We start from the raw sequence: 18,890 nt of genomic DNA, 5'->3' as shown, positions 1-18,890 counted from the left end.
TTAGTTGAATTTACAGCCGTCAGATTTGTGTGAGTTATTGCCTACTCGAAAGTTAGCGGATTTCTTTTAGTACTCTGTGACACTCTCTCCAATATTTCGCGATAATACAAAACGTTCTGCCTTTCTTTGAACTTTTTCGATGTACTATCTGGTAAGGCTCCCACACCGCGCAGCAGTATTCTAAAAGAGGATGAACAAGCGTAGTGTAGGCAGTCTCCTTAGTAGATCTGTTGCATTTTCTAAGTGTCCTGCCCCTAAAACGCAGTAATTGGTTAGCCTTCTCCACAACATTTTCTATGTGTTCCTTCCAATTTAAGTTGTTCGTAATTGTAATATCTAGGTATTTAGTTGTATTTACGGCATTTGGATTAGACTGATTTATCGTGAAACCGAAGTTTAACGAGTTCCTTTTCGCACTCATGTGGATGACCTCACACTTTTCGTTATTTAGGACCAACTGCCAATTTTCGCACCATTAAGATATCTTTTCTAAATCGTTTTGCAGTTTCTTTTGATCTTCTGTGGTCGATAAACCACAGCGTCATCTGCAAACAACCGAAGGCGGCTGCTCAGATTGTCTCCCAAATCGTTTATATAGACAAGGAACAGCAAAGGGGCTATAACACTACCTTCGGGAACGCCAGAAATCACTTCTGATTTACTCGATGGCTTTCCGTCAATTACTACGAACTGTGACCTCTCTGGCAGGAAATCACAAATCCAGTCACATAACCGAGACGATATTCCGTAAGCACACACTTTCCCTACGAGTCGCTAGTGTGGTACAGTGTCAAAAGCCTTACGGAAATCCAGAAATACGGAAACAATCTAAAATCCCTTGTCAACAGCACTCAACACTTCATGTGAAGAAATAGTTAGTTTTGTTTCACAGGAACAATGTTTTCTAACCCCATGTTGACTGTGTGTCAATAGACCGTTTTCTTCGAGGTAATTCATAATGTTCGAACACAATATATGTTCTAAAATCCTGTTGCATATCAACGTTAACGATATGGGCCTTTAATTTAGTGGATTACTTCTACTACCTTTCTTCAATATTGGTGTGACCTGTGCAACTTTCCAGTCTTTGGGTACGGATCTTTCGTCGAGCGAACGGTTGTATATGGTTGTTAAACATGGAGCTAATGCATCAGCATACTCCGAAAGGAACCTAATTGGTATAGAGTCTGGACCAGAATACTTGCTTTTATTAAGTGATTTAAGTTGCTTCACTGCTCCGAGGATATTTACTTCTACGTTACTCATGTTGGTAGCTGTTCTCGATTCGAATTCTGGAATATTTACTTCGTCTTCTTTTGTGAAAGCATTTCGGAAGACTGCGTTTAGTAACTCTGCTTTGGCAGCACTGTCTACGATAGTATCTCCATTGCTATCGCGCAGAGAAGGCATTGACTTTTTCTTGCTGCTAACATATTCGCAATGGTACTTGCAAAGTAGAGGAGGGGCAGTTTAGCAATGATACTGAAAGCATGCTGTCACATAATTGGTTGATGTTGAAATTGCTGTGAAATTGCTAAAATGGTTCACACAATCAACTGTGATGCTTATTATTACATTACGTCGATGATGTCTTTTCCAACCCATCCATCCACTGGTACGCTGTTGGTTAAAACATAATGACTGACTGTCATCGCTTGTTTGAGATGGAGATAGAGTCTTGCTGGAGTGCAACACCTTATGTGGGTGGCTAGCAACGAAACAGTTATCATGTACATGACTGCAATTTGAGGAATCAGTCGAAACGGAATGCAGAGCCATCAGCTATCCTGTCACTGTGACAGATGAGTTTAAATGTAGTGGTCGCCAATCACCTTCGGACAGACATTGGGAAACGCTCCACAACACCACAAAACTCTTCAAGTTTCCTCATGTTGTGACTGTCATTTGTTTATTTTCTGTGTCTTTCAATTATTTTCTGTGAGAGGCAATGCATCAGAACGTGTTAATATCAGTTTAGACCTGACAGAGACCTCAAAGTTGTTACGGAAAAAACAAAATGTATGGTAGTGTACAGAACTTGTTACAGCAGAAAAAAACGATGTTTCAAACAACAACGCAGGGAGCCTTTCTTGTGACTCACGGTATAGTCTGTGGGATACGGTCATCCTCTTACAGTACAAGTGTTGACACTTTACACTGGTCTGTGCAAGCGACTTCGATCACTGGCTGCCTGCTCCAAAGAATCAATACCTGTATGTTTAATAGGATCGCCACATTGCCTCGATGCCAACATGTAGATGGTATTTGTTTTCGATGAATGGGAAAAGAGAGATGCTGTAAACATCTTGTCGATTTCTCTATCGTATGGAGATATCAAAGCTTTTATAGTTCGTAATTTTTCTCTGTTGGATGGTACATAAAACGATGATAGAGTGCTGAGGTGATAGACATGAATGGACCCTGAGGGATGACACTCAAAATACTGAACTTGACAGTGAAGAAGATGACGAAAAAAGAAACCATAAGTGAAACATAATGTAAATAGATACACACACACAACCTTTCACATAAATTATTAATCTCAGTCATAGCCACAACAGTTTAGAAAGCGTAATTTTTGCGTAAATGAATTGCCTACATTAAGTTGTATATAGTTGCAGGTGACAAACTGTAAAGAAAAACAGACACTATAAAAACTTAATACAGTACGAAAATCACACCATGTGGTAAGAAGGTATGAATACACTATTTTCTGTGCTCCTCAAAAACCTGTTATTACGGTTTGGAAACTAATATTTATATGTATTTAAATAGTAATGAACATTCCTTATGTTTAACAGCCATAACAATAAAAAACACCACTGATGAAGCTACAACTGCAGTGAAACATGTCTGGGACAAAAAACAAAATTGTGCTTTGCTAAAGGCAGACCCATTCAAAAACACATGTTACTGTTAAAGCAAACACAGACAAAAGAGCTTCAACAACAAGTTGAACATATACTTTGTTAAGTTGGTAACATGTTGGTAAACAAACCAAAGAGGAGGAAACACATAATGAAGCTAACGCAGATCACAGTAAAGTGTAAGTTATTACTTATTTATTTTAAAAACGCCAAGTGAACTGTTTGATAATTTAAAAATAACAAAACTGTATCGTTATAGATCCTGTAAGTAGGCTGTTTAGGTTTTTATGTTGGTAACGCCACGTAGCGCTCTGTATGAAAATCACTGTCTGTGCTGTGTGCAGTCTGTGGCTGGTTAGCATTGTTGTAATATTTGCAATTGTAGTGTTGGGCAGTTGGCTGTTAAGAGCGCGTAGCGTTGCGCAGTTGGAGGTGAGCCGCCAGCAGTGTTGGATGTGGGGAGACAAATGGCCGAGTTTTGAGAGCGAATGATCTGGACGTGTGTCCATCAGAGACAGTAAATTTGTAAGGCTGGATGCCATGAACTGCTATATATATTATAACTTTTGAACACTTTTAAGGTAAATACATTGTTTGTTCTCTACCAAAATCTTTCATTTGCTAACTATGCCTATCAGTAGTTAGTGCCTTCAGTAGTTAGAATCCTTTATTTAGCTGGCAGTATTGGCGCTCGCTGTATTGCAGTAGTTCGAGTAACGAAGATTATTGTGAGGTAAGTGATACATGAAAGGTATAGGTTATTGTTAGTCAGGGCCATTCTTTTGTAGGGATTTTTCAAAGTCAGATTGCGTTGCGCTAAAAATATTGTGTGTCAGTTTAGTGTTGATCAGAATAGGCAAAGAGCGAAATGTCTGAGCACGTTCAGTTCCGCTCAGCTGTTTGAAAATCAAATAACGTAAGGGGTTTATCAGCACAGTAATTCATTAATTTTTCTAAGGGGATGTTTCATAATCCCACAGAACATGCCTTTGAGTAAGAAAAAGGCGAAATGCGCCTGGGAAAAATGAATTATGTTGCAGTAAGGAAAGGCTGTTTTATTTACAAAACAAGTATTTTTGCACTTGCTGCGGAGGATGGACATGCAAACAAACTCGTCAAGGGGAAGAAAATCTAATAAAAATGTAAGAGATTATAGAGGGTAGAGAAAACTTGTGTCACGAATTTTTAACCCTGGGTAGCTGATGCCAGTAGAAACCAAAGTTACTAATGTTGTGTAGATCGATAACACAGTTTTTAAACTATGGAAACTTGGCACCATGCGCTCCGATTGGCTGAGGGATTGCCCTGTTGCCGGATGCTCTGGACAACACATGACCGCAAACGCTTTGCCTGCCGCTATCGAGTCTGTTTCCCCACGTCGCCGGTGAATTACTGTAAACGTTTGCGGGTGTGGGTGGCGTCTTGCTGGGCACCGTTCCTCATACAACCATTGAGCTTCATGCACATTACCTTCAGCTAGTCCATAAACAAAAACCATATGTCGTTGTTCTTCAAACGAATACTGTATGTGCTCCGAAGCAAAGCTTACGTGTGAATGACTCTGACGTGAGGTGGAGACAAACAGCAAGACCTATCTGACACGTGTGCGTATCACGTTGGAGAAGTGATGGGGCGAGGGACATTTGTATGTGTGAACTGACAACTGTAGTCAACCGACGAATGGCAACAGGGCAATCCCACAGTCAATCGGAGCGCGTCGTGCCAAGTTTCTGTAATTTAAAAATGGTGCGTTGTCGACCCACACAACATTAGTAATTTTGGTTCCTATTGGCATCAGCTAATCAGCGTTAAAATTTCGTGACACAATATTTCTCCACCCTGTATATACAACAGTGGGTCAACGTTCCTGGAAACCTAATACCAGACGCTCCTGAAACCAGGCGTGTCTCGAAAATGGGTAGGAGAGCAGAGGGAGTGTACAGTTCTTCACTATGCTTGCCAAATATACACCATAAATCACGGAATGCAGTGAGCTTGTCTGCTGTTCTACTTTGAAATCTAGTATGTTGGTCATAAAATCTCCATTATTGATCAAAAAGTGGGCTCGGTGTTTCGTCATAACTTCTCGGAAAAATGGGGACCCGTATACTAGAGACCGCGCATCAGTACAATAGACGTGCACATGTTTTAGAGCTCCACACACAAAAAATATACCAAATAATGTTTTATTTCCCTTTGGTTGGTATCTCCAGCATACCATTGCGGCGATGTGAACTTTGCCCTTGAATCAGCCATTTTATTGTTTTTTGTACGTAATTGTTAGTGAAACCATGTCATTACTAAACAACAGTTCCAATAATTTCATGGGAGACGTTACGTTTGTTGCCTCGCCTAGTCCACCATGCACTTGTACCACTATATTCATTGCTGGCACTCTCGACACTTTTTTATCGAAAGGGTGTGTGTTTCAACAATACCCATTTCTGCTATATAAAATTTTCCTTACTTGGCGATCATCTTCATCTGATGAATCAATCTCAAATGGCGTTACATCGAATTCGTTATTCTCCTTGTCGTCTGTGATGTGAATGTCAACAAGTTCACTCATATCTTTGGGTGAGTCACTGTAATACACGTTTTCAGCCTCTTGACACTCAAATTCTCTTATTATTTCGTCTGGATCTCTTAATGTTTTGTCAGAAAACATTTTATATGTCTGCAAAAGAAAGTACCATCTATTTTGTAAACAAAAAATTAACATAAATAACAATACAGGGTAATTTTTTACCCCGACGGATAAATTTCTCAATTTAAATGTTAAAGGATGATGGAGAATAAAGCCTGAGAGATTATAGCCTCCTCAACGTGAACAACAAAATTGAATGGAAAAGTAAACAATGACTCTCGCCCGAGAAGCCAGTAGTGCCAACATAGGATAAAAGATCATTTGAACTGGGGTAATGTTTTACCCCACCTTGTTATCTAGGGTTAACTGAAAATAGCTCTCTATAGGTACAACCACTTACCACTCCCATAATATTATTAACCATCCACAGAAGGCTTATTCTTGAATCCTTTTTATTTACACAGCAGATTGCATCAACCGAAACTTGGGAGCAGTAAAAATATTGACTGGAGGGGCAAGTAAATAACGCGTGTCGTCCATATCTTTTGCTTGCCTCCTCCATCGTCGCGTATCGCTCATCTTTAGTTGTCAGAAATCGGCAAAAATCGGAGCCATCGATCAAGTAGTATATCTGCTCCATCACCCGCTTGCCGACCTTTGAGATCCTAAAATATTCCGCGAAATAGCAGTAAGAATTTAATATCTTTGAAAATGGGCGTAGGCGACAGTTGTGTAAACACAGCGCATTGTTATCATATTAGCTATGTTAGTGACAGTAGTTTCTTGAGGAGTAGTCGTTTCATTATGATGTTGCTTAGACGAAATGACTCTGTAACAACAGAACGATTAATTCTTAACCGTCTTCCTTTCGTTTTTCCACATCTACATTTATACTCGGCAAGCCACCCAACGGTGTGTGGTGGAGGGCACTTTACGTGCCACTGTCATTCCCTCCCTTTCCTTTTCCAGTCGCGTATGGTTAGCGGAAGAACGACTGCCGGAAAGCCTCCGCGCGCGCTCGAATCTCTCTAATTTTACTTTCGTGATCTCCTCGGGAGGTATAAATAGGGGGAGCAATATATTCGATACCTCATCCAGAAACGCACCCTCTCGAAACCTGGACAGCAAGCTACACCGCGATGCAGAGCGCCTCTCTTACAGAGTCTGCCGCTTGGTTTCGCTAAACATCTCCGTAACGCTATCACGCTTACAGAATAACGCTGTGACGAAACGCGCCACTCTTCTTAGGATCTTCTCTATCTCCTCTGTCAACCCGACCTGGTACGGATCCCACACTGATGAGCAATACTCAAGTATAGGTCGAACGAGTGTATTGTAAGCCACCTCCTTTGTTGATGGACTACATTTTCTAAGGACTCTCCCAATAAATCTCAACCTGGCACCCGCCTTACCAACAATTAATTTTATATGATCATTCCACTTCAAATTGTTCCCTACGCATACTCCCAGATATTTTACAGAAGTAATTGCTGCCAGTGTTTGTTCCGCTATCATATAATCATACAATAAAGGATCCTTCTTTCTATGTATTCGCAATACATTACATTTGTCTATGTTAAGGGTCAGTTGCCACTCCCTGCACCAAGTGCCTATCCGCTGCAGATCTTCCTGCATTTCGCTACAATTTTCTAATGCTGCAACTTCTCTGTATACTACAGCATCATCCGCGAAAAGCCGCATGGAACTTCCGACACTATCTACTAAGTCATTTATATATATTGTGAAAAGCAATGGTCCCATAACACTCCCCTGTGGCACGCCAGAGGTTACTTTAACGTCTGTAGACGTCTCTCCATTGAGAACAACACGCTGTGTTCTGTTTGCTAAAAACTCTTCAATCCAGCCACACAGCTGGTCTGATATTCCTTAGGCTCTTACTTTGTTTATCAGGCGACAGTGCGGAACTGTATCGAACGCCTTCCGAAAGTCAATGAAAATGGCATCTACCTGGGAGCCTGTAGCTAATATTTTCTGGGTCTCATGAACAAATAAAGCGAGTTGCATCTCACACGATCGCTGTTTCCGGAATCCATGTCGATTCCTACAGAGTAGATTCTGGGTTTCCAGAAATGACATGATACGCGAGCAGAAAACACGTTCTAAAATTCTACAACAGATCAATGTCAGAGATATGGGCCTATAGTTTCGCGCATCTGCTCGACGACCCTTCTTTAAAGCTGGAATTACCTGTGCTCTTTTCCAATCATTTGGAACCTTCCGTTCCTCTAGAGACTTGCGGTACACGGCTGTTAGAAGGGGGGAAAGTTCTTACGCGTACTCTGTGTAGAATCGAATTGGTAGCCCGTCAGGTCCAGTGGACTTTCCTCTGTTGAGTGATTTCAGTTGCTTTTCTATTCCTTGGACACTTATTTCGATGTCAGTCATTTTTTCGTTCGTGCGAGGATTTAGAGAAGGAACTGCAGTGCGGTCTTCCTCTGTGAAACAGCTTTGGAAAAAGGTGTTTAGTATTTCAGCTTTACGCGTGTCATCCTCTGTTACAGAGCCATTATCATCCCAGAGTGTCTGGATATGCTGTTTCGATCCACTTACTGATTTAACGTAAGACCATAGACCATAACTTCCTAGGATTTTTTGTCAAGTCGGTACAGAGAATTTTACTTTCGAATTCACTGAACGCTTCACGCATAGCCTTACGCTAACTTTGACATCGTTTAGCTTCTGTTTGTCTGAGAGGTTTTGGCTGAGTTTAAATTTGCACTGAAGCTCTCTTTGCTGTCTTTACACCCACCCTGTACCTACGCTATTGGCGAGGGACTACCTCACCATCAATCGGTAAGGACGTGGAAATTTGTGTAATATGAAACAGTATCCGAACAGATGAAAATTTTTGTCGTGCCCTTTTCGAAGCTGAAACCTGATGTCCTTTCGGAAGCTGAAACCTGATGATTTATTGAAAATTTGATCCACAGTTCTCTCGTGAGCAGCAAACGGTATACATTACAATTTATTGCTCTTTCTCCTGCTGGTACTTAGTACTTGGTCGTTTCGCATCAAGATTCCAATATCGTCATAATTTTCCTCGTCTATAAACGGAAAATGTTGTCTGAAAATTACAGATTCACAGATGTGCGTCTTGAGAAAGTGTAGTCTTTAATGCTTGTTCATCTAGCTAGCACCTACGTAGCTTCTATTTTTGATTGCTATGTAACTGCATCTCTCACATTTTAGTACTCTTCGAACAGTCCTAAGTTGCTGTGTTCCTTTAATTTCTACAGCAATTCTGTTGCATTTCATCGAGGCTTACAACGTTCTAGTGGCCTTTTTCTCCACGTACATCGCAGCCGCTTGCCAACTCTCTGAAGAGTTTGTCATTTTATGCAAATTTAGACACCGAAGGAAAAATTATCGTTTTCCGCGAAAATGCTGATTGTCTGTCTTCTGCCGCGTTTCCTACATTTTTGACCGAACGTATATTCTTTCGCGAGCAAATCTATTAAAGCTCTGGGGGTCCAGTAACTGATTACTGAGAAACAGCTCTGCTTCGCTGTAATGGACTTTTCTTCTTGCGCACTGTGTAGATTTGCCGGGAATCAAATATATGAATGAAAAACCCAGTGAATTTCATAATTTATTGTTGTACGCTATAAATTGATCTTCACCACGTCAAGTGGTCCGCCCCTGGTAGCTGAGTGGTCAGCGTGACGGTATGTCCTACCTAACGGCGCGGGTTCGAGTCCCGGCTGGGTCGGAGATTTCCTCCGCTCAGAGACTGGGTGTTGTGTTGTTCTTATCATCATCATTTCATCCCCATTGACACGCAAGTCGCCGAAGTGGCGTCAACTCGAAAGACTTGCCCCAGGCGAACGGTCTACCCGACGGGAGGCCATAGCCATTCGACATTTACATTTTTACCACTTCAAGTACGTCGAAAGTTCATTAGGAGAACGTTAGTGTTTCCCACCAACAACGGAATCTCCCTGTCGCATTCCCCTCAGATTTAGTGGTAAGATGGCCCAGTGGATAACACATCAAAAGCTGAACACAGATAAAGCATGTAAACAGGAAGAAGGTATACTGAACTGTGCAAAAAGAAGCAAAATCGTACCAGTGAACGGTCCAAGTTCACGATGTTCAACACTGATCGCACTTTTGTGGCCATGGCGTCGTGGTTATGTGGTCCAGGGATTGGACTGCAAAGAGGAAAATCCATGTTCAAATCTCCCTCATACCCCATTTTTTCACAAAATTATGAACTTTCTGTCCGGTCATGGGCGTGTCTGTTCGCTGTATTCCAATTTGTGTCTGTTTGCAAGTGCGAGGGGTAAGGAAGCGACCTCCAGACGTACGTATCTGCCAATTGTTCTACACATGTACTACTTGTTATGATTTTTGCGTTCCGTTTTGGAAGTTTTGACTTGAATTCCTTTGTTGCAACATAGTTCACACCCGCTTATTTGTTGTTTTCGTTTCTGTGGACGGTTTATGCGACTTCTCGCCTGTTCTCACTATTCATCATATTTACTTGCGACGGTAATATACAGGGTGACTCAAAAAGAATACCACAACTTTAGCAATTTAAAACTCTGCAACGACAAAAGGCAGAGCTAAGCACTATCTGTCGGCGAATTAAGGGAGCTATAAAGTTTCATTTAGTTGTACATTTGTTCGCTTGAGGCGCTGAACGTCAACTACCCGAGGCGATGGATCGGCCGCCAGGCAGCCCGTGACAGAGCACTTCATCACTGGCCTCCAAGAGGCCCCTGCGATTTTTTCTTATGGGGGTATGTTAAGGATATGGTGTTTCGGCCACCTCTCCCAGCCACCATTGATGATTTGAAACGAGAAATAACAGCAGCTATCCAAACTGTTACGCCTGATATACTACAGAGTGTGTGGAACGAGTTGGAGTATCGGGTTGATATTGCTCGAGTGTCTGGAGGGGGCCATATTGAACATCTCTGAACTTGTTTTTGAGTGAAAAAAAAACCTTTTTAAATACTCTTTGTAATGATGTATAACAGAAGATTATATTATGTTTCTTTCATTAAATACACATTTTTAAAGTTGTGGTATTCTTTTTGAATCACCCTGTATTATTACCTCATGACACATATTCTGTAACTAATGTATAGCACGACAATCACCAAGACTACAGAATGAGAACACACACATGAACGACCGGAAAGAAAGTCCATAGTCTTGTTAAAAAAAGAAAAAGAAAAAAGCGCAAAAGGGAAAACTAAATACGCACCTCCCGCTTTTTGGTGCCTCACCGTGACCACACAACCACGACGCCGTGAGTCTTGCATTTTGCTCGATGTTGCACATCCTGAGCCTGGACAGTTAACTGTTTCTGTTTTGCTTCTTTTTTCACAATTCACCTTCTTCCTGTTTTTATGCTTCACCTGTGTTGTGTACTGGGCCATTTTACCACTAAATCTACGTGGGTGCGATATGGAGTTTCACTCGGAAGAGACAATAAACTTCTTGGAAATGACTACTCTTTATGAATACTTCTGGCTGTATGTGTTTCCCGGAACGACGAAATAATCTAGCACGTGTCTATGGGGTATAACAGGAATTACTTCAATATTGGCGCTATAAAGCAGTTCAGACATTTAGCGCTATCTACTAGCACAGAGTGACTATTCAAGATGGCAGTTTGGTGCTGCCATCTATTGCACCTGTCAGTTCGACACCCGTCTAGTGCTGCCCTCTACGCTACGAAACTTCTGTACTGTGTGCAACAGATGGCATGGCGTGGCTATTGAAGATGGCAGTTTGGTGCTGCCATCTATTGCACCTGTCAGCTCGACACCCGTCTAGTGTTGCCCTCTATGCTGCGCAACTTCCGTGAGTCCGTGCTGTATGCAGCAGATGGCACTGCAGTATTCGTGAGCTTGCTCCCGGCCGACCAGCCATACGAAATTCACAAAATTACAGTTATAAAAAATGTAGCATTTAAGTTCAAGAAAAGTGTATCTTCTGAAGTAGTTACGTACAAAATAGTCTTTCAAATATTTTGACACACATTTTTAAGTTTGTGAATGTTCACATGCTTCTCTTACATTACAGCAATGAAGACGGCATACAATGCTTGTGTCAAATATATTATATTCTGAACAAGTGAAAACATCTACAAAAATTCTAAGTACATACTTCTTTAGGTTCAGTATTTCAGGAGGCTGGTAGTCAAACGTTAGAATTAACTTCCTCACTATTGTAGCCAAGACACACGCATACACCCTAGAAAAATCACTGTCTGTACTGTTAGGTGGTATGTTATCATTAACTGCTTTGATAGCATTAGCATAATGAATTCAGTCTTTCTCATTCACAGGAATGGTTCGAGAACTTTTTCCATATAAGCGACGTATCACTTAGCGCCTCCCTCCCGTTTAGTTCCTCCCTCATACATTAATTGCCGTTCCTTGGGCTTTTGGTAAGACCTTTAAAACTAAATGAGGGTGGAAATGGGCTGTTTTCGCTACTAATTGCACCCTGTCAGCTTGGCGCCCCAAACGCACTCTTGTGTCGCTTGGGCCTTTAACCGGCCGTGTTTATTATCTTGCTTCACGACTTCGATGGGCGATAACTCAAACGTTTCATTCTATATCTTTCATCCAGTTTTCTGAAAGTGTATTAAGATCTGGGGTACGAAATTTTCACATTACCCGTCTGACATCCTTCTTATTGTTTCTATTTTTACGACACGTTCATCATTAAATACATTTCTGTCGATTATCAAATAAAAATTTCTCTATGAGGCACAACTTATTCCTAACATTAATCCATTATACATGTATATTTTGTGTTCCCTATTTCTGTTGTTCTTCTCCTGCCTTGTACCTTGAAACACCTGTACGATATCCCCAGAAGCACTTGTCACCAGTGAAAACTGGCCCGTTTATAGTTTTTTCTGCCTAGAGAAATTATAAACAAATGCACAGGCACATTTCATCTGTCGCTGCGTGCTCATGTGGTTCACTAGTTTGTTACATTTGTAAAATTTACTTCATTCACGATGTCGGTTCAAATGCACAGGGTGATACCCTAACACCGCAAATATTTCTCAAACGAAGATGCTGTCAAATTTCACCGGCCGAGAAATTTGAAAAATAATGGAACGGGAATGATGTGATACATGCATTATTTTACAACGAAACTAATGGCAGAAATAATTTCTGTCTCAGTGGAGTTTGCTGCACATGGTTCATTAAATATGGTCTGCACACTCTATGAAGTTCCAACCTGACACACAGCTTTATTCTGTCAGGAAAATGCATATTATAAATTGGTTATCATAGACAACAAATACGTCAGTTTCTTAGTACAGTGTGCTCCCTTAGTGTTAAGGCGAAATATTTTAGTGAGAAAGAGGAACATATGACAATATGAGGATGGGGATGGTTGCCCAGCAAAAGCGTAGCCAGGATTATTTATTTTTATTTGTTTATTTATTTATTTATTTATTGTTCCGTGGGACCAAATCAAGGAGAAGTCTCCATGGTCATGGAACGAGTCAATACATAAAATTATAACACGATAGTAGAAACAGATAAAATGAAACATAAGAAACATATTCAGGCGACAAGTCGTAAGATTAAATAAAGAAAATCAACAGTGTAACACTGGAATTTGCTTAATTTTTCAGCTCTTCCAGGAGCTCCTCGACAGAAATGAAGGAGTGAGCCATGAGGAAACTCTTCAGTTTAGACTTAAAAGTGTTTGGGCTACTGTTAAGATTTTTGAGTTCTTGTGGTAGCTTATTGAAAATGGATGCAGCAGAATACTCACTCCCTTCTGCACAAGAATCAAGGAAGTGCATTCCACATGCAGTTTTGATTTTTGCCTAGTATTAACTGAGTGAAAGCTGCTAACTCTTTGGCATAAGCTAATACTGCTAACAACAAACGACATTAAAAAAATATATATACTGTGAGGGCAATGTCAGAATTCCCAGACTATTGAACAGCGGTCGACAAGAGGCTCTCGAACTTATACCACATATAACTCGAACATCCCGTTTTTGAGCCAAAAATACCCTTTTTGAATCAGAAGAATACCATACGACATAAGCGTATGAAAATATGCGAAGTAGACTACTTTTCGTGTTGAATTGTCACTTATTTCAGATACTGTTCTAATGGTAAATAAAGCAGTATTTAGTTTCTGAACAAAGTCCTGAACATGGGCTTTCCACAACAGCTTACTATTTATCCGAACGCCTAAGAACTTGAACTGTTCCTCCTCGCTTATAATATGCCCATTCTGTCTGATCAAACTATCGGTTCTTATTGAATTGTGAGTTAGAAACTGTAAAAACTGAGTCTTACTGTGATTTAGCATCAAATTATTTTCCACAAGCCACGAACTTATTTCATGAATTACATTATTTGATACTGTTTCAATATTACACACAAGATCCTTCACTACCAAGCTGGTGTCATCAGCAAACAGAAATATTTTTCAATAACCTGTAATGCTAGAAGGCATATCATTTATATAAACAAGAAACAGCAGTGGCCCCAGCACCGACCCTTGGGGAACGCCCCACTTAACAGTGCCCCATTGGGACTGAACATCACTACCACTCTCAATATTGCGGAGAATTACCTTCTGCTTTCTGTCCTTAAAGTAAGGGGCGAACCAATTGTTAACTACTCCCCTTACTCCATAATGGTCCAACTTCTGCAGTAATATTTTGTGGTCAACACAGTCAAAAGCCTTCGTTAAATCAAAGAAAACGCCTAGCGTTTGCAACCTTTTATTTAATCTGTCCAGAACCTCACAGAGAAAAGAGAATATAGCAATTTCAGTTGTTAAACCATCTCCAAAACCAAACTGTACATTTGACAGCAAATTATGTGAATTTAAATGCTCCAGTAACCTTGTATATACAACCTTCTCGATAACTTTAGCAAACACCGATGGCATAGAAATAGGTCTAAAATTGTCAACATTATCCCTGTCGCCCTTTTTATAAAGCGGCTTCACTACCGAGTACTTTAATCGGTCAGGAAACCGACTACTCCTAAAGGAAAAGTCACAGATATGGCTAAGTACTGTGCTGACATACATAGAACAATACTTTAGTATTCTGCTATATACCCCGTCAATCCATGAGAGTTCTTGGTCTTTAGTGATTTAATTATTAACTCAATCTCCCTCTTGTCAGTCTCATGGAGGAGCATTTCTGGTAACATTCTCGGAACACTTTGTTTCTAAGAGCGCTATATGATTCCCTGTTGGGACTAGGTTTCTATTTAGTTCACCTGCTATATTCAGAAAGTGATTATTAAATACTGTACATATATGCGAATTATCAGTAACACGGACATTCCCACTACGCACTGATTCTATATCCTCGACCTGTCTCTGCAGACCAGCCACTTCCTTTACGACCTACCATATGGTTTTAATTTTATCCTGAGACTTAGCTATTCTATCCGCATAACACATACTTTTTGCCTCCCTAATAAGATTTTTAAGCACTTTACAATACTGTTTGTAATGGGCTGTTGAATTTAGATTTTGACTGTTTCTAACGTTTTGATATAACTGCCACTTTGTTCTACAAGATATTCCTATCCCTCTAGTCAGCCACCCAGGCTGCCTGTTTGTGCTAGTACCCTGTTTTGAACGTTCTAACAGAAAGCAGCTTTCAAAGAGCACGAGAAAAGCCTTGAGGAAAGCATTATATTTATCGTCTACTGTATCAGCACTATAAACATCTTGCCACTCTTGTACCTTGATAAGGTTTACAAAGGTCTCTACAGCAACTGGATCAGCTTTCCTAAACAGTTGATACCTATATTTAACAAGTGTTGCAGCATAAAAATCTTGTAGAGTTAAAATTTGTGCAACATGATCTGAAAGGCCATTCACCTTTTGCTAACCGTATGCCCTTCTAGTAATGAGGAATGAACAAAAACGTTGGCTATGGTTGTTCTACTGTTCCCTTGCACTCTCGTTGGAAAGAATAAGAGGTCTTTCTCTCTCTCTCTCTCTCTCTCTTTCTCTCTCTCAGTGAACATTTGCGCTTGCATACACATCGGCAATTCACGCTTCATCAACAAGTAGTACCATTTCAAACAATAATGAGTCAGTCAGTGGTGGAAGCAGCACAATGTAGGGAAATAAGTTTAACGTTTTTCGTCTCGTCGACAGCAAACGGCATTAGAGACAGAGTTTTACTCGGATATTTTTTATTATTCGAGGGGATAGAAGTGGTTGTGATTTTTTAAAGCAGGCTGTTCCAGCTCGTGGGCTCCGTTGTGAGCCGCGGAGCGCTCCCTGCTCCAGGGAGCAGTGTCGGTCGCTGCGACCAGTCAAGTGGGCCGGCACGCCGGCACGTGGCACGGATGGCTGAGGCAGGCGGCAAGGCAAGCGTTCTGATGTGCCAGCTGCGTCTTACAAGATCGACAACCTCACACTCTTAGCTGCTAAGACGTGGTGACGTGCTACACCAGGAAATACGATCTTCAGGAAATAAATAAGAAACAAATGTTTTACAAGAAATTGCATACTAAATTTATTGGGCCTCTGTAGTTCGAAATTTTCTTTTCATTGCAAGATCGGAAATGTCAGGCGTCAAAGTGTTCGCAGCGTTAATGCGGAGGATGGCCTTCATTGTTGCATCCTGAAGAAGCGATCGTTCCTTACTTTATAACTGTTTTCATTGCTCAGAAAAGCTGCTCACATCAAAACGTAGATCCAAACATGCACATGATCTGAGCGGCATTGTTGTGAAGTTTGGGAAATGTTTTTTCTCTAATGAACACTACCATCGTGACAAATACAACGTGTTGTAGTACCTCTCTTTCAACAATGTTGAATTTTGCAAATCAATAATCTCCAATTGAAGTGACGATGACAAGTAATCGGTGGAAACTGAAAAAGGAGTGCTGAACACCTTAAGTTCCATTTCCAAACTAGTGAGGTCTCGGAATCGTGTTTCAAACTACGCGATGAGCTGCTTTAAGTTTGTTTGGTAATCGCCGAAAGTAGTACCTTCAGGTAGTTTCAAAGAAGCAAGATGATTGAAGAACATTAGATGTCCATTACTCATCTGCCTCTCAAATAAACGTAACTTTTCCATGAACACTTTGATCTGGTCGTGCATGTCAACGATTAGCTGCCCTTTGCCCTGCAATGACAGATTTAAATTATTCAGATGCATAGTTATGTCAGCTAGGAACGCCAAGTCTGATATCCATTTTATATCTTTCAGACAACGCATTTCTTCCCCTTTCATTTCGAGAAAAGGGGTATTTCCTCACTAATGGCAAAGAAAACATCAAGAACTTTTCCCCGACTCAGACAACGAACTGTACTGTGGTAAGATATATCCCCATACTCCGCTTCCACATCTTTCAGGAATCCTTTGACGACGCACAAAATTCACACACTTCACGACATCTTTCATTACGCCACCTAGCTCTACTGTTTCAGCACACAGTGCCTCTTGGTGCATTACAGAACACGAACTATGTTGCATGTTTTGATACCGTCCGTATTACGAATCCGTTTTTAAACATACGTCTACTGGTATGTCGTTCTTAAGCCTGGCTACCAGTTTCTCTGCGTGCAACGCCTTCTACCTGACTGTATTTAATTCTGTATATTGTACCTCTTCGCAGAATTAAATACTTTATGACATACAAAACACAGCGGTCGACCATCCCTCTCAATGAACAGAAAGGTATCCTCCAATAGAGGTACAGAGCTCCCGCGGCTAGTCATAGCTGTCATTGAGCACGGATTATTACGGCTGCATGCGGCCAGGGGGCAGTGAGTTCGCTTTCCCCCTCCACGCGGGCTCCGAGCTGCCGCAGTGAGCGCTCCGGAGCGCTCCGGCTCCCTGGAGCTCGGTTGGAACAGCCTGTTTTAAAGGAACCATCGTAGTACCCAGAACAACACCTCTGGCCGTAATAACGGCCTTGATACGCCCGGGCATTGAGTCAAACAGAGCTTGGATGGCGTGTACAGGTACAGCTGCCCATGCAGAGAGTGAATGGGAAACCATGGAAAACCAAAATCTGGATGGCCGGTTGTGGCGCACAAACCGGCTCTCCCGGAAGCGAATCTAGCGCGTGAGGCACTATGTCAATCCGCCCGGTAGCAACACAGAACTGACAGACGAAAATTATAAGGTTTCGTGAAACCATAGAATAGCAACACCTGCGTTCAAATGTGTTACTTATTAGTAGTAATGAATATGAATTAAGCATGTTGTAAAAAAGTTAGATCGCTAAATTTGGTAATGTGTGGCTGCTACACGAACTTTACCGCCAATACTAATCACCACACCCGCGAAACGGCGGCCAAGGGCTAGAAGGCCAAGAAAATTTGAATTCTGTCATCCAAAAATTAGTGGAGTTCTGGAAGCTGATAAAAGCTGATAAAAATACTCCCAGTTCTCTCCCATTTCTGAATGGAACTTCACCCTTGATGAAAGGAAAACTATTGAAATTTCGCACTCGTTCACGTTTTTCTCAAATTCTTCCGAAATTACGTGTTTAATGGAAAACAAGATTACCAAGCATGTAGAGCATTAAATTCTACATCGGATCACCGATAGTGAGTTTACATGAGCATTTCGTTACGAAGAGTGCACTAGATTTACCGGGTGATCAAAAAGTCAGTATAAATTTGAAAACTGAATAAATCACGGAATAATGTAGATAGAGAGGTAACACACATGCTTGGAATGACATGGGGTTTCATTAGAACCGAAAAATACAAAAGTTCAAAAAAGTATATTGCTAGACGCGTGAAAGATCTCTTGCGCGCGTCGTTTGGTGATGATCGTGTGCTCAGCCGCCACTTTCGTCATACTTGGCCTCCCAGGTCCCCAGGCCTCAGTCCGTGCGATTATTGGCTTTGGGGTTACCTGGAGTCGCAAGTGTTTCGTGATCGACTGACATCTCTAGGGATGCTGAAAGATAACATCCGACGCCAATGCCTCACCATAACTCCGGACATGCTTTACAGTACTGTTCACAACATTATTCCTCGATTACAGTTATTGTTGAGGAATGATGGTGGATATATTGAGCATTTCCTGTAAAGAACATCATCTTTGCTTTGTCTTACTTTGTTATGCTAATTATTGCTATTCTGATCAGATGAAGCGCCATCTGTCGGACATTTTTTGAACTTTTGTATTTTTTTGGTTCTAAGAAAACCCCATGTCATTCCAAGCATTTGTGTCAATTTGTAACTCTCTATCTACATTATTCCGTGATTTATTCAGTTTTCAAATTTATACAGACTTTTTGATCACCCGGAATTATGTGAGATAGTACATAAACGCATGTTCACTGTGAGTTCATGTCTGAATCGCTATGGTAGTCTTTAGCGAAAATAGATAAAAGCGTTTACTTTAGCAATAAAATTCGGGGTAATTTTTCATTGTTTCACCAAAGCTAACATGTACAGAGCAAACTGGT

The sequence above is a fragment of the Schistocerca piceifrons genome, chromosome X (genome assembly GCF_021461385.2).
Source record: "Schistocerca piceifrons isolate TAMUIC-IGC-003096 chromosome X, iqSchPice1.1, whole genome shotgun sequence".
NCBI classification, from domain to species: domain Eukaryota; kingdom Metazoa; phylum Arthropoda; class Insecta; order Orthoptera; family Acrididae; genus Schistocerca; species Schistocerca piceifrons.
This window is presented reverse-complemented; position numbering follows the sequence as displayed.